A 15,326-nucleotide genomic window follows, 5' to 3' on the forward strand; every position below is an offset into this window, starting at 1 on the left:
CCTCCTCCCACCCCCTCCACCCCCCCTCTCCCCTAATATAATCATGGAATGGTGTCATACCTATCTTTCAAACCTTGTGAGAGATCCTACAAGATTGGTTGAGTTCTTTTGCAGAGATTTCTTCAGAGCTGCTCGCTTCCCAACTGCACACTAACCCGTATTCACCTAGGTTCCCCAGCAAGAATGTCCTCAAGAAAGCACACGGGGACCCAATCAGCAAATTGGATACATAAAGGAAATTCAAATATAGAAGCCCATCTGACACATAATTACTTCCACCAGTCTTAACTTTGTAACTCATTATTATAATGAACAGTTTGGATATTATGTACGCTCATCATTTTTTATATATAATGTCAAATAGGCCTCCTGCTAAACCTGCAGAAAGAACCACCCAGGAAATCAACTCTGCGGAAGAGGAATAATTCCAGGCTCTAGGCACGAGTTTACCTGCTAGGATTATTGTACAACAGAAACAAAATACATTCAAAACACATATTTTATGTTGCTAATCAGTCAAAAACTTAACAAACAGTTTAGGGCAGCCGCCGCCGCCATTCCTCGTTCACCGTGAGCACTGGAGAGCCCCTCCCTCCCGGGGTGTCCCGTCCTGCCTTGCGAGTGCATTGTGACGTCACTCTGGGTTTTTTTCCCGAAATGTAGGTGGGAATGCGACAGGAAGATGTTTATCGCCTCAACGGGGAAAATGTGGGTGGGCTGTGTGAAAATGGGAAAGCTGTGGCTTAGCGTTTGGAAGAAAATAGGAATTAACCGCACACACACACGCACAGCCACACGCACAGCCACACAAACAGCCCCACGCACACGCAGCCACACACACACGCACACGCAGCCACACACACACGCACACGCACACACACACACACACACACACACACACAAACAAGATGAAGCCAAAGACTTTTAGTATTATAGAGATACTTCTACCATTCGAGTTCATTATCCATGCATTATTACACCTGTGAACACTTTGAAGAGTTTACCTTGAAGCCTACAGCACTGAAATAAACAGATACAGAATATGATGCCAGAGAGGGCCGATAAGTCTGCAGATATCACGCAAAAGGAAACCTGTCTATTCACGTTCTGACCTCATGAGATGGAATCGGCAGCCAAAAGTACCACAGTAGCAAATGGACTTTTAAACCCCTGTCCCATGGTACGAGTTCATTCCAAGAGCTCTCCCGAGTTTGCCCTGATTCGAACTCGGAGATTTACGGTAATGGCCACTCGTCGGTACTCGGGGCACTCGTGGACATTTTTCATCATGTTGAAAAATCTTCACGAGTCTTCCCGTGTACCTGCCGTTAGCGGTAAGAGACGTCCCTGAGCTCCGATGTACCCGCTACGTTCATTCTCCGTGCTTCCCACGAGTTTGATTTTTTTTTAAACTCGGGAGAGCTCTTGGAATGAACTTGCACCGTGGGACAGGGCTATAAAGCCATTTATGGCACTAAATGCACTATCCCCCAGAATGCAAGCTCAGCACCTGGAAGCATAGGGAAGCCTCCATTTTGCCAGACAATGTAGTCCCCAGGTAGGCCTACAAGTAAGACTGAAACATAGGGACATGAGACCTCTCCTCCCTAGCATCCTTCTTGCCAATCGTTGGAGACAAGATGGTAGACCTAATAACAAGAATGCTCTATCAGTGGGACACCCCCAAATCTCTGGACGTGGCACTGCAATCTGAGTATTTTTCCATCTATCGCATGGACTCAACAGTATTTCAGATGCCGTCAGCTTAAGGGTAAATTTGTCGTGGTGCTCCAACATGCCATATTCGTCCCATTCCTGCTCACTGACCTCAACATTTCATGGTAAAGGCTCAGCATTCTATCTACCTAGGGAATTCCCCACCATCATCCTGACTTAAATCTAGATCCCACCTCATGCAGACGTCAAGTTAGCACGAAGAATTGAGCACCATGATCAAGAAGCATGAAATGGCATATCCCCATGCCTTTCTCATCATTGCTGGGGACTGCAACCCCAGCATGAAGTATCTGCCTAATTGGCATCAACCAATCTGCATTAGCACCAGAGGACCCAACACTCGACCACTGTCAAACCACTAAAAAGGTCCAACACTCTATCTCATACTTGGGCCTGTATACCTCCCTTTGCAACCAGATCTTGATTTCCTCATCAGCAAACCTCAATCAATGCTAATTGGTGCCAACATATCCTCCTCTAACCATCTAAAGCCTTGCTCAGCTTCTTGCTCTTCTTAACCTATACCCATGTCTGTGTGGCTAAACAGAGTTGAAACCATCTACAAATTTATCCAGTGAAACCACCGTTTTTGACCGAATCACAGATTGCGATGAATCGGCGCACATGAGAGATTGAACACCTATTTGGGTGATGCCGCAACAACAACCTCTCGCTCGGCATCAAGAAAACCAAGGAACTAATCTTTGACTTCAAAAAGGGAAAGCCAGGAAATCATGTGGAAATGTTTTTATTGGCGAGAGTACGCAGCTTATGCATATTACAATAAACTCAATTTAACATGAGATGGGCCCCTTGACTCTCTCATTTACAACTCAACCAATGGGTCAATAATGGGTCCCGCAATGTGGCTATGAATTGTGAGTTTTAAGTGATGTGCCTGAGTTCTGGAGAGGACACAAAACACTACTCCTCCCTTTGCTCCACCTTACACATCACACTGCTAATAGATGAACCAACGACACTCACCTTTTTGGAATTCAAATGAAAAAAATCATTTTTAAGTTATTATATATTTTTTAATTAATTATCGCACAAAACTGTCACTAGCCTATAATTACTAATGTGAACAAGTTCCATACAGAGATGCATTTACAAATGAACTAGTCGAAATTAGTCAGGACTCAGATGTTTCAAGAATGGACAATTTCTTCGCATAGCAGCCATCAACACATCAAATATAATTGTGTGATGCCATTTGAGATGTTTTAAAGTGATATGTACAAGAAAAAAAGAGCAAGTTTTCAAGAGTAACAAATTAACGTACCTCATTAACACCTTGTTAACTATTTTGACTAGTCATGCATTGGATGAAAAGAGGACAGGGGAGATGATTGCTTCGAAGTCAAATAGAGGTCTGTTCAATTTCTTACACTTCAAAACAAGTTCCTGAGGGGAAAAAAATGACACAATCAATAGGTGTGAAAATTTAATTTCTTATCTTCTCCAACACACTTGGAACTATCTAGAGCAGTGGTTCCCAACGTGGGGCGTACGCCCCACAGGGGGGCAATTTGATTTTTAAGGGGGGCATCAGGTAAACATATGTAGTTTATGTTTCAGATGTTATTTTGAGTAAATTCCATTTTCTGAGAATTATTTCTTTGTCTGCTCGTGCTAAAATATGGGGGGGGGGGGCATCAGGATTTTAGAGGTGATTAGGTGGGGCATGGCCAAAAAAAGGTTGGGAACCACTGATCTAGAGAGTATTCTGAGGGATAGGTTATACAGGCATTTGGATGGGCAAAGGCTGAGGGGGGATAATCACCATGATTTTGTACGTGGGAGGTCGTGTGTCACAAATCTGATTGATTTTTTTGAAAACGTGACCAAAAAGGTCAATGAGGGCAGAGCTGTAGATGTTGTGTACATGGTTTTAAGTAAGCGCTAGGTAATAGATTGGCACAGGCATGGGTGTTGGGGGGAGGGGAGGGGGGGGGGGGGGGGGGGTGCAGAGATAGCTGGAACAAAGGCCAGAGAATGAGACAGAAAGATTGAAGAGTTGCAAATTGTAAAGCCAGAAGAAGGAATGTAGGGGGAGGGAGGAAATAGATGTCTGTCCAGGGCAGGGGAGGTGGTGGGAGAAGGGGTGAGGGGAAGGGGAGTTAAAATGGTTAGGAACCAGGAGATCCAGTACACCTTTGCGGACCACCACAAGTATTCAACAAAAAAGTTGCCGAGTCAATGCTTGGACTCGCCAATATACAGGAGACCACATCGGGAACAACAGGTCCAGTAGATGTGTTCAAAGGAAGTTCACGTGCACATTCTGCTTTAATCTGTGACCTTTGTTCCAACCATCTGCCTATCCAAACCCCCCCTCGTGTGTGTCCACCTATTAATTGTCATGCTTTGTCCTGCTTCCTCTCTCTCCCAGCTTTTTTACACTGCCCCCCCCCCCCCATGCCCCCACTCCTCCTGCAATAAATTTGAAGGGTTCTGAGCCAAAATATCACCTATCCATGTTCTCCAGAGATACCGCCTGACTCACTGAGTTATTCTACCACTTAGTGTCCAAGGGGGTGGGAGATTGCTTTAAATTATCACTTTAAAACATCTCAACCTTCACGTAGTCCGCCCTGTTTCAACGAATGCAATCAACCTGGCATGCACAATCAAATAAGATCAAATAGAACAAGTTGTCCTACAACTTTAGGCTGTGCACGCCATACGCAAGAAGAAGAAGAAGTGTCCAAGCAGTGGCCTCTTTATTGAATTGCCATTGGTAATTTGACCACAAGGCCTTCTTCGAGAAGCTACTTTAAAAATAGGAATAGGTAGGTGATTGTATGCTGTAAATACAGATAAACTATAATTCAGCAGATTTGAAATGCTGCCAGGATGGGTACTCTTCAGTAAACTATACCCCATAAGAAAAATAAAATGTTTCCTGTACTAATAATGCTCTACAAAATACAAACTAAAAGGCACCAATGGAGGCAAGTGAAATGCTTTAAGTTAAAGGTCTAATGCATTTTTACTTCTGAATTCAGGGTGAACATTATCAGTCAGATTTGGGGGACCAGAAAGACACCAGAATTAAAGGGGCAGAAAGCTCAGGAAGAGATAGGAGAGTAAGGCCAAGTGAAATAGGAATCGATGTGAAGGGTGAGGGGAGTAATGGATTAAAAGTATTATATAAGAATGCACAAATTATAAGCAATAAAGTAGATGAGCTTGAGTCTCAGATAGAAATTGGCAAGTATGATATTGTGGGAATTACAGAAACATGTCTGCAAGAGGGCCGGAGCTGGGAACTGAATATTCAAGGGTATACATCCTATCGAAAAGACAGACAGGTGGGCAGAGGGGGTGGGGTAGTTCTGTTGGTGAGGAATGAAATTCAGTCCCTTGCAAGGGGTGACATAGAATCAGTCAGTATGGATAGAACTGAGAAATTGTAAGGGTAAAAAGATACTAATGGTTATCTACAGGCCCCCAAACATTAGTCTGGATATAGTTGAATCAAGAGTTAAAATTGGCATGTTGCAAAAGTAATGCTGTGGTTGTTATGGGAGATTTCAACACGCAGGTAGACTGGGAAAATCAGGTTGGTGTTGGACCCCAAGAAAGGGAGTTTGTGGAGTGCCTTCGTGATGGATTCTTAGAGCAGCTTGTACTGGAGCCTACTAGGGAGAAGGCAATTCTAGATTTAGTGTTGTGTAATGAACCAGATTTGATAAAGGGAACTCTAGGTAAAGGACCCATTAAAAGATAGTGACCATAATTTGATGAGTTTTAATCCACAATTTGAGAGGGAGAAGGGAAAATCGGAAGTGTCAGTATTGCAGTTGAACAAAGGGGACTATGGAGCCATGAGGGAGGAGCTGACCCAAAATTGACTGGAAAGATACCCTAGCAGGGATGACAGTGGAACAACAATCGCAGGTTTTTCTGGGAATAATACAGAAGGTGTAGGATCAGTTCATTCCAAAGAGGAAGAAAGGTTCCAAGGGGAGTAAGGAGCGGCCGCGGCTGACAAAGGAAGTCAAGGACAGTATAAAAATGAAAGAGAAGTATAACATAGCAAAGATGAGCGGGACGCAAGAGGATTGGGGAAATTTTAAAGAGCAACTGAAGATAACTAAAAATACAATACGGGAATAAAAGATGAGGTACGAAGGTAAGCTAGCCAAGAATATAAAGGAGGATAGTAAAAGCTTCTTTAGGTATGTGAAGAGGAAAAAATTAGTTAAGACAAATGTGGGTCCCTTGAAGACAGAAACAAGTGAATTTATTATGAGGAACAAGGAAATGGCAGACGAGTTGAACAGGTACTTTGGATCAGTCTTCACTAAGGAAGACAAACAATTTCCCTGATGTACTAATGGCTAGAGGATCTAGGGTGACAGAGGAACTGAAGGAAATTCACATTAGGCAGGAAATGGTGTTAGGAAGACTGATAGGACTGAAGGCTGATAAATCCCCAGGGCCTGATGGTCTGCATCCCAGGGTACATAAGGAAGTGGCCCTAGAAATTGTGGATGCATTGGTGATCATTTTCCAGTGGTCGATAGATTCAGGATCAGTCCCTGTGGATTGGAGGGTAGCTAATGTTATTCCACTTTTTAAGAAAGGAGAGAGAGAGAAAACAGGGAATTATGGACCAGTTAGCCTGATATCGGAAGTGGGGAAGATGCTGGAATCAATTATAAAAGATGAGATAGTGGCACATTTGGAAACCAGTAACAGGATCGGTCCAAGTCAGTATGGATTTATAAAGGGGAAATCATGCTTGACTAACCTTCTGGAATTTTCTGAGGATGTAACTAGGAAAATGGACAAGGGAGAGCCAGTGGATGTAGTGTACCTGGACTTTCAGAAAGCATTTGATAAGGTCCCACATGGGAGATTAGTGGGCAGAATTAGAGCACATGGTATTGGGGGTAGGGCACTGATGGATAGAAAATTGTTTGGCAGACAGGAAACAAAGAGTAGGGATTATTGGGTCCGTTTCAGAATGGCAGGCAGTGACTAGTGGGGTACCTCAAGGCTCGGTGCTGGGACCACAGCTATTTACAATATACATCAATAATTTACAGTGGCTTGCAAAAGTATTCATACCCCTTGAACTTTTCCACATTTTGTCACGTTACAACCACAAACATAAATGTATTTTATTGGGATTTTATGTGATAGACCAACACAAAGTGGTGCATAATTGTGAAGTGGAAGGAAAATGATACATGGTTTTCAAATTTTTTTACAAATAAAAATCTGAAAAGTGTGGCGTGCAAAAGTATTCAGCCCCCCTGAGTCAATACTTTGTAGAATCACCTTTCGCTGCAATTACAGCTGCAAGTCTTTTGGGGTATGTCTCTACCAGCTTTGCACATCTAGAGACTGAAATTTTTGTGCATTCTTCTTTGCAAAATAGCTCAAACTCAGTCAGATTGGATGGAGAGCGTCTGTGAACAGCAATTTTCAAGTCTTGCCAGAGATTCTCAATTGGATTTAGGTCTGGACTTTGACTGGGCCATTCGAACACATGAATATGCTTTGATGTAAACCATTCCATTGTAGCTCTGGCTGTATGTTTAGGGTCGTTGTCCTGCTGGAAGGTAAACCTCCGCCCCAGTCTCAAGTCTTTTGCAGACTCTAACAGGTTTTCTTCCAAGATTGCCCTGTATTGGGCTCCATCCATCTTCCCATCAACTCTGACCAGCTTCCCTGTCCCTGCTGAAGAAAAGCATCCCCACAGCATGATGCTGCCACCACCATGTTTCACAGTGGGGAGGGTGTGTTCAGGGTGATGTGCAGTGTTAGTTTTCGCCACACATAGCGTTTTGCATTTAGGCCAAAAACTTCAATTTTGGTCTCATCTGACCAGAGCACTTTCCTCCACATGTTTGCTGTGCCCCCCACATGGCTTGTGGCAAACTGCAAACGGGACTTCTTAAGGCTTTTTTTCAACAATGGCTTTCTTCTTGCCACTCTTCCATAAAGGCCCGATTTGTGGAGTGCACGACTAATAGTTGTCCTGTGGACAGATTCTCCCACCTGAGCTGTGGATCTCTGCAGCTCCTCCAGAGTTACCATGGGCCTCTTGGCTGCTTCTCTGATCAATGCTCTCCTTGCCCGGCCTGTCAGTTTAGGTGGACGGCCATGTCTTGGTAGGTTTGCAGTTGTGCCATACTCTTTCCATTTTCGGATGATGGATTGAACAGTGCTCCGTGAGATGTTCAAAGCTTGGGATATTTTTTTATAACCTAACCCTGCTTTAAACTTCTCCACAACTTTATCCCTGACCTGTCTGGTGTGTTCCTTGGGCTTCATGATGCTGTTTGTTCACTAATGTTCTCTAACAAACCTCTGAAGCCTTCACAGAACAGCTATATTTATACTGAGATTAGATTACATACAAGTGGACTCTATTTACTAATTAGGTGATGTCTGAAGGCAATTGGTTGCACTGGATTTTATGTAGGGGTATCAGAGTAAAGGGGACTGAATACTTTTGCACACCACACTTTTCAGTTTTTTATTTGTAAAAAAATTTGAAAACCATGTATCATTTTCCTTCCACTTCACAATTATGCGCCACTTTGTGTTGGTCTATCACATAAAATCCCAATAAAATACATTTACGTTTGTGGTTGTAACGTGACAAAATGTGGAAAAGTTCAAGGGGTATGAATACTTTTGCAAGCCACTGTATATGAAGGGATTCAAAGTAACATCAGCAAATTTGCAGATGACACAAAGCTGGGTGGCAGTGTGAACTGTGAGGAGGATGCTATGAGGATGCAGGGTGACCTGGACAGGTTGGGTGAATGGGCGGATGCATGGCAGATGTAATTTATTGTGGATAAATGTGAGGTTATCCACTTTGGTGGGAAAAACAGGAAGGCGGATTATTATCTGAATGGTGTCAAGTTGGGAAAAGAGGAAGTACAACGAGATCTAGGGGCCCTTGTTCATCACTCACGGAAAGTAAGCATGCAGGTACAGTAGGCAGTGAAGAAAGCGCATGGCACGTTGGCCTTCATAACAAGAGGAGTTGAGTTTAAGAACAAAGAAGTCCTTCTGCAGTTGTACAGGGCCCTAGTGAGACCGCACCTGGTGTATTGAGTGCAGTTTTGGTCTCAAAATTTGAGGAAGGACATTCTTGCTATTGAGGGAGTGCAGCGTAGGTTCACAAGGTTAATTCCTGGGATTGCGAGACTATACGTTGATAGAATGGAGCGGCTGGGCTTGTATACTCTAGAAGGATGAGAGGGTATCTTATTGAAACATATAAATTATTAAGGGGTTGGACACGCTAGAGGCAGGAAACATGTTCCCCATTTTGGGGGAGTCCAGAACCTGGGGCCACAGTTTAAGAATAAGGGGTAGGCCATTTAGTACAGAGAGTTGTGTATCTGTGGAATTCTCTGCCTCCGAAGGCAGTGGAGGCCAATTCTCTGGATGCTTTCAAGAGCGAGTTAGATAGAGTCTTAAAGATAGCGGAGTCATGGGATATGGTGAGAAGGCACGAACGGGGTACTGAATGTGGATGATCAACCATGATCACAGTGAATAGCGGTGCTGGCTCGAAGGGCCGAATGGTCTACTCCTGCACCTATTGTCTATTGTTTATTGTCACCCAATACTGTACAGAGGTGGAAGAGGTGAAGCTGGTGGCAGCTATACATTGCTTTGTAATTGGGAGTGTCACCTAGGAGCTGACAAATGTCAGTTGTTATACATCATAGCAAGGTTTGGTAACAGCTACATCTAAGTTCCTTTAGCTACATCTAAATCCAGAGAATTAAGGACATGACCCAGACCATCACACAGACTAACCTCCCTTCCATTGATACAATTTACAGCTCACGGTGCCTCAGCAAGGTCACAAGTATAATCAAGGACTGGTTGCTCCCCAGCCACTCCCTCTCCTCCACATTCCCATCAGGCAAGAGGTACAGAAGTGTGAAAAACACAAACCTCCAGATTCAGGGAAAGTGTTTTCCCAGCTGTTAACAGGCAACTGAACCATCCTACCAACAACAAGAGAGCAGTCGTGAGCTACTATCTACTTCAATGGAGATCTTCAGACAATCCTTGATCGGACTTTACTGGACTTGCACTAAATGTTATTCACGTTAAATCCTTATCTTGTATCTGTACACTGTGGATTGTTCGATTGTAATCATATGCTGTCCTTCCGCTGACTGGTTAGTATGTAACAAAACCTTTTCACTGTACCTCGGTACATGTGACAATAAACTAAACTCAAACTCAAACTCAGATTTTTCTAAAGCATTAACCAAGTGACCCAGCATCAATTACACTAATTGCCTGGAAGAATTTAGAATGCTCTACTTCACTCATGTTATGAGCTTTCTTCTGGAAACCTTTTGATGTTGTTGTTAGAATCAATCGTGCCTTGTGCATGAGATCGACCACCATCCTTGGAAAACAATGCACTATCCTGTACAGCTGCTGCTCTATCCAGATATTAAACAATGTGATGCAGGCTCATGTCATAAACAGTTACCTGCATGCTTGTGAATACAGCTGGGGCACCAGATAACCACCGAATACGGCACAGAGGTGAAGCAGGTGTCAGCTATACATTGCTTTGTTATTGGGAGTGTCATCTAGGAGCTGACAAATGTCAGTGGTTATGTATCAATGCAGAGCCTCCATACACTTTTTTGGTTGAGATGATGATGAAGTACATGTAAATGTTTCTGGGGATCTGGGTCCAATGCGTGTTCCTCCTCTTCCCGAGGGAGCAGCATGGGGTACTTTATCCAGCATGGGTTTAAATAATTTACAATGCAAACAAACTTCTTAAGGGAAACTTAAAATAGGTTTACCTGGCAAGCATTAATGGTCAAAACAGATCAGATCAATCTGAATACCTAGTGGCAGTGTATCTGCAGGTCTCCTAAGATTTCTCCTTAACTGTCGTGACTATTTCAACGTTCAATGTGATCCTCTGCCATTCACCTCTCTCTTAAGTGGAACCATTTATAGTGCCCAAGGCTGGAGCTAGGAAAGACTTCTTTTAATCTATCCACTATCTATATTTTTAATTATAGACTATCAGAATGTTTGATGCGTTGAAATTCATGTGTGCCATGAATTACAAGATTGTTATTAATTCTTGATAATTTCTGATTTTAGTTCATCCTTTCTTTGCATCCCACACAAACTATACAATTATTTAATATTCCTAATCAGAATCTCTTGAACATTGCTGAACACGTCTAACACCCACTACATTTTATGGTCTCTGAATTTTTTCAGGGACCAACTTCTTTCCTCTTCATACTGTACCACCCCATACTGTAGAAGTACTTAATGCACCAAGAAGAAATTTACACCTTCCATTCAGATCATGGTATTAGAACAGCAGAACCTCTTCCACAGCAATTTAGATGTGCTACGTAATGTTATATACTATTTTTGTTAGCTTCAATGCTTGAAGTTTCTGTACTTTAAAAAGCAATTTTCTGTCTGCCTGGTAATCTTCTCCCACGACAGAGATTAGAATAGTCAATGTAGCCAACTGAGAGGAATTAGGGCCTCGATGCTGGTGATGATGTGAGGGTTTTGCAGAGAATATGTTTTTCCAGTGCCTTATAATGGTTCCTGTAGGTGGTCAAAGTCTCAGGAGCATATTGGAGGGCAAGGATAACTACTGCCCATTGGACACGAGTTTTGTTCAGAGTCATTCAGAGTCAACCAGGCCCTCTGGACCTACTCGTCCACGCCACACAAGATGCTCCATCTAAGCTAGTCCCATTTGCCCACGTTTGGTCCATATCCCTCTAAATCTTTCCTATCGATATATCTGTCAAATGTCTTTTAAATGCTGTCATAGTACTTGCCTCAATTACCTCCTCTGGCAGCTTGTTCCATATACCCACCACCTTCTAAGTCAAAAAGCTGTCTCTCAGGTTTGTGTTAAATCTTGACCCACTCACCTTAAACATGTACTTTAGTTCTTGATGTCCCTACCCTAGATAAAAGTTCACCCTATCTACTCCCCTCATGATTTTATACACATCTAAAGATCACCATTCACCCCTGTGCTCCAAGGAATAAAATTCTAGTCTGCCCAACTCTCCCTGTAGCTCAGCCCCTCAAGTCCTGGCAACACCCTCATAAATTGTCTCTGCACTCTTTCCAGCTTAATGACATTTTTCTTAAAGCAGGGAGACGTAAACTGAACAAGATACTCCAACTCCGTGGCCTGAATCTTCAAATTTCTTTCGCTCAATTGGCCAAATGCTGAACAATATATTGCTAGCTCAACAATAGCTGTTGCCATTCTACAACAAAATGAGCACCTACAGTGCTGAGTTTATTGACCTTCTCTGGGCAAGATGCACGATTGCCTCATATTCTTTATACCATTGCTAGTTCCCTGTGGTGTTTTAGTACTAGTTTCAATTTAGAGGAATTAATGCAACATTGAGATGAAGTAAATCAGCACACTTCATGGTAATTGTTGATTTGTAAGCAGTCAACAGACAAAGAAAAACATAAGAGCTCAGTATCTATATTACTAAAAGTCTGTTCTTGACCGGTTTTGGCCATCTGTGCTGCGATTTCCGAGAGAACGCCGCCACCTATGGCCGTCATTTTTGGCCACCTTGCTCAGAGCCCCCCTCCGCCGCATGTGTGCCGAGGATTTTTCCCGTCGATTAAAAATGACAGAGATATTAATGTTTTTACAAAATTCCCCATTCTCTCTGCTGCCCCCGCTGGCAGCAGGGGGAGGGACTATAAAACCAGGAAGTGGTGTGCCACACAGTCTCTTCAAGATGGAGGAAGGCAGAGGGTCACGTTTCTCTGAGCTGTGAATAACACTGAACACATGTCTACTCAAATGTAAGTGCCCTTAGTGGTTCTAAAATGCTTGCAGAATGTGTCTATTGGTTCTAAAGCTTGCAAAAAGTGTCTATTGGTTCTAAAGCTTGCAAAAAAATGTCTATTGGTTCTAAAGCTTGCAAAAAAATGTCTATTGGTTCTAAAGCTTGCAAAACAATGTCTATTGGTTCTAAAGTTAGCAAAAAGTGTCTCTATTGGTTCTAAAGCTTGCAAAAGGTGTCTCTATTGGTTCTAAAGCTTGCAAAAAGTGTCTCTATTGGTTCTAAAGCTTGCAAAAAGCATCTCTATTGGCTCTGAAGCTTGCATAAAAATGTCTATTAGTTCTAAAGCTTGCAAAACAATGTCTATTGGTTCTAAAGCTTGCAAAACAATGTCTATTGGTTCTAAAGCTTGCAAAAAAATGTCTATTCAAGTCCAAAATATGTCTATTGGTTCTAAAGCTGGCAAAAATATGTCTATTGGTTCTAAAATGGTTCATACTAGCCTCCCCCCCCCCCCCCCCCCCCCGGTTGGCTTGGCTTGGGTGTGTCTTGAAATTGAAAGGCACTACTTAATGCAAATGGTGGCATGAAGTTGAAAGGCACTACTTACTGCAAATGGTGGCTTGGGTGTGGCTTGAAGTTGAAAGACACCACTTACTGCAAATGGTGGCATGAAGTTGAAAGGCACTACTTACTGCAAATGGTGGCTTGGGAGCTTGGACTTGAAGTTGAAAGGCACTACTTACTGCAAATGGTGGCTTGGGAGCTTTGGCTTGAAGTTGAAAGGCACTATTACTGCGAATGATGGCTTGGTTGCTTTGGCTTGAAGTTGAAAGGCACTAATTACTGCAAATGGTGGCTTGGGAGCTTTGACTTGAAGTTGAAAGGCACTACTTACTGCAAACGATGGCTTGGGTGTGGCTTGAAGTTAAAATGCATTACTTACTGCAAATGGGGGCGTGGGTGCATTGGCTTGAAGTTGAAAGGCACTACATACTGCAAATTGTGGCTTGAAGTTGAAAGGCACTACTTACTGCAAATGGTGGCTTGGGTGCTTTGGCTTGAAGTTGAAAGGCACTACTTACTGCAAATTGTAGCTTGGGTGCTTTGGCATTAAGTTGAAAGGCACTGCAAATGGTGGCATGAAGTTGAAAGGCACTACTTACTGCAAATGGTGGCTTGGGAGCTTTGGTTTGAAGTTGAAAGGCACTATTACTGCAAATGGTGGCTTGGTTGCTTTGGCTTGAAGTTGAAAGGCACTACTTACTGCAAATGGTGGCTTGGGAGCTTTGAAGTTGAAAGGCACTACTTACTGCAAATGATGGCTTGGGTGTGGCTTGAAGTTGAAAGACACCACTTACTGCAAATGGTGGCATGAAGTTGAAAGGCACTACGTACTGCAAATGGTGGCTTGGGAGCTTTGACTTGAAGTTGAAAGGCACTACTTCCTGCAAATGGAGGCTTGGGAGCTTTGGCTTGAAGTTGAAAGGCACTATTACTGCAAATGGTGGCTTGGTTGCTTTGGCTTGAAGTTGAAAGGCACTACTTACTGCAAATGGTGGCTTGGGAGCTTTGAAGTTGAAAGGCACTACTTACTGCAGATGGTGGCTTGGGTGCAATGGCTTGAAGTTAAAATGCATTACTTACTGCAAATGGTGGCTTGGGTGCATTGGCTTGAAGTTGAAAGGCACTACTTACTGCAAATGGTGGCTTGGGTGCATTGGCATGAAGTTGAAATGCACTACTTACTGCAAATGGCGGCTTGGGTGCTTTGGCTTGAAGTTAAAAGGTACTACTGTAAATGCACTTCCTGTTTGCACTGTATATTGATTTTAGATAAAACGCTACCACTTACGGCTGTGATTTTTGGCCATCTTACTCAGTCCCCCTCCGCTAAGCAGATGCAGAGAATTCTTCCCATCAATGAAAAATAAAAGTGTTATTAGTTTTTTTTTAAATGTTGAGAATCTCTCTCCTGTCAATCACTCCATGAAAGCCACACCTTTTCCGGTGGGGGGGGGGGGGGGGGGGGGGGGGTTATAAAACCCGGAAATGTGGGTGTGGCTCAGTCTCTGCAAGATGGAGGATGGAGAGGTCACGACTCGCTGTCTTTAGTGGCTTTGCACCCTACTTCAAATGGTATGAAACTGCACTTGAATTTGGTGGCCTTGCACCCTGCTAGAAGTGGTAAGATACTGCACTTGAATTTGGTGGCCTTATACCCTGCTTGAAATAGAATTTCAAGGATTAGCCGTGAGTCAACTACCAGCCCACCAGCCGTGAGTGAATGAGTTCCCAGCACAACAGGCTTGATTGACTGAGACGCCAGCCCAAGAATCCATTTGATGCACAATTTGCATACTAGCCCTCTGGAAACCAGTCCCTTCAGCCCACAACACCCATACTAGCGCTCCAGAAATGCCCCCCCCCCCCCCAAACTGGCCACCAATATTAGAATTGGTGGAGAGGTGGAATATTGCGTTGGATGACCAGCCCTCCTGTGTGATGCTGGGACCCAACGGGTCCGACTTAGTCTAGTACGTTATAAATTTGAAGAATTTAGACAATAAAAAGTTAATGATCATTCCATTAACACAATCACAGAAAATACCAGTACTGCTGCAATGGTCATCAAATCGCAAGTAGGCTGGGATATAACATAGAGAGTGCAGAAGGGATTTAATTGTATATTATCTGGTTACAGATGCTTTAGTAATGGGGAGAGATTGGCTATGTTGGCGTTATTTTCTTCAGGGCAGTTGA

The sequence above is a fragment of the Amblyraja radiata genome, chromosome 21, assembly GCF_010909765.2.
Source record: "Amblyraja radiata isolate CabotCenter1 chromosome 21, sAmbRad1.1.pri, whole genome shotgun sequence".
NCBI lineage: Eukaryota > Metazoa > Chordata > Chondrichthyes > Rajiformes > Rajidae > Amblyraja > Amblyraja radiata.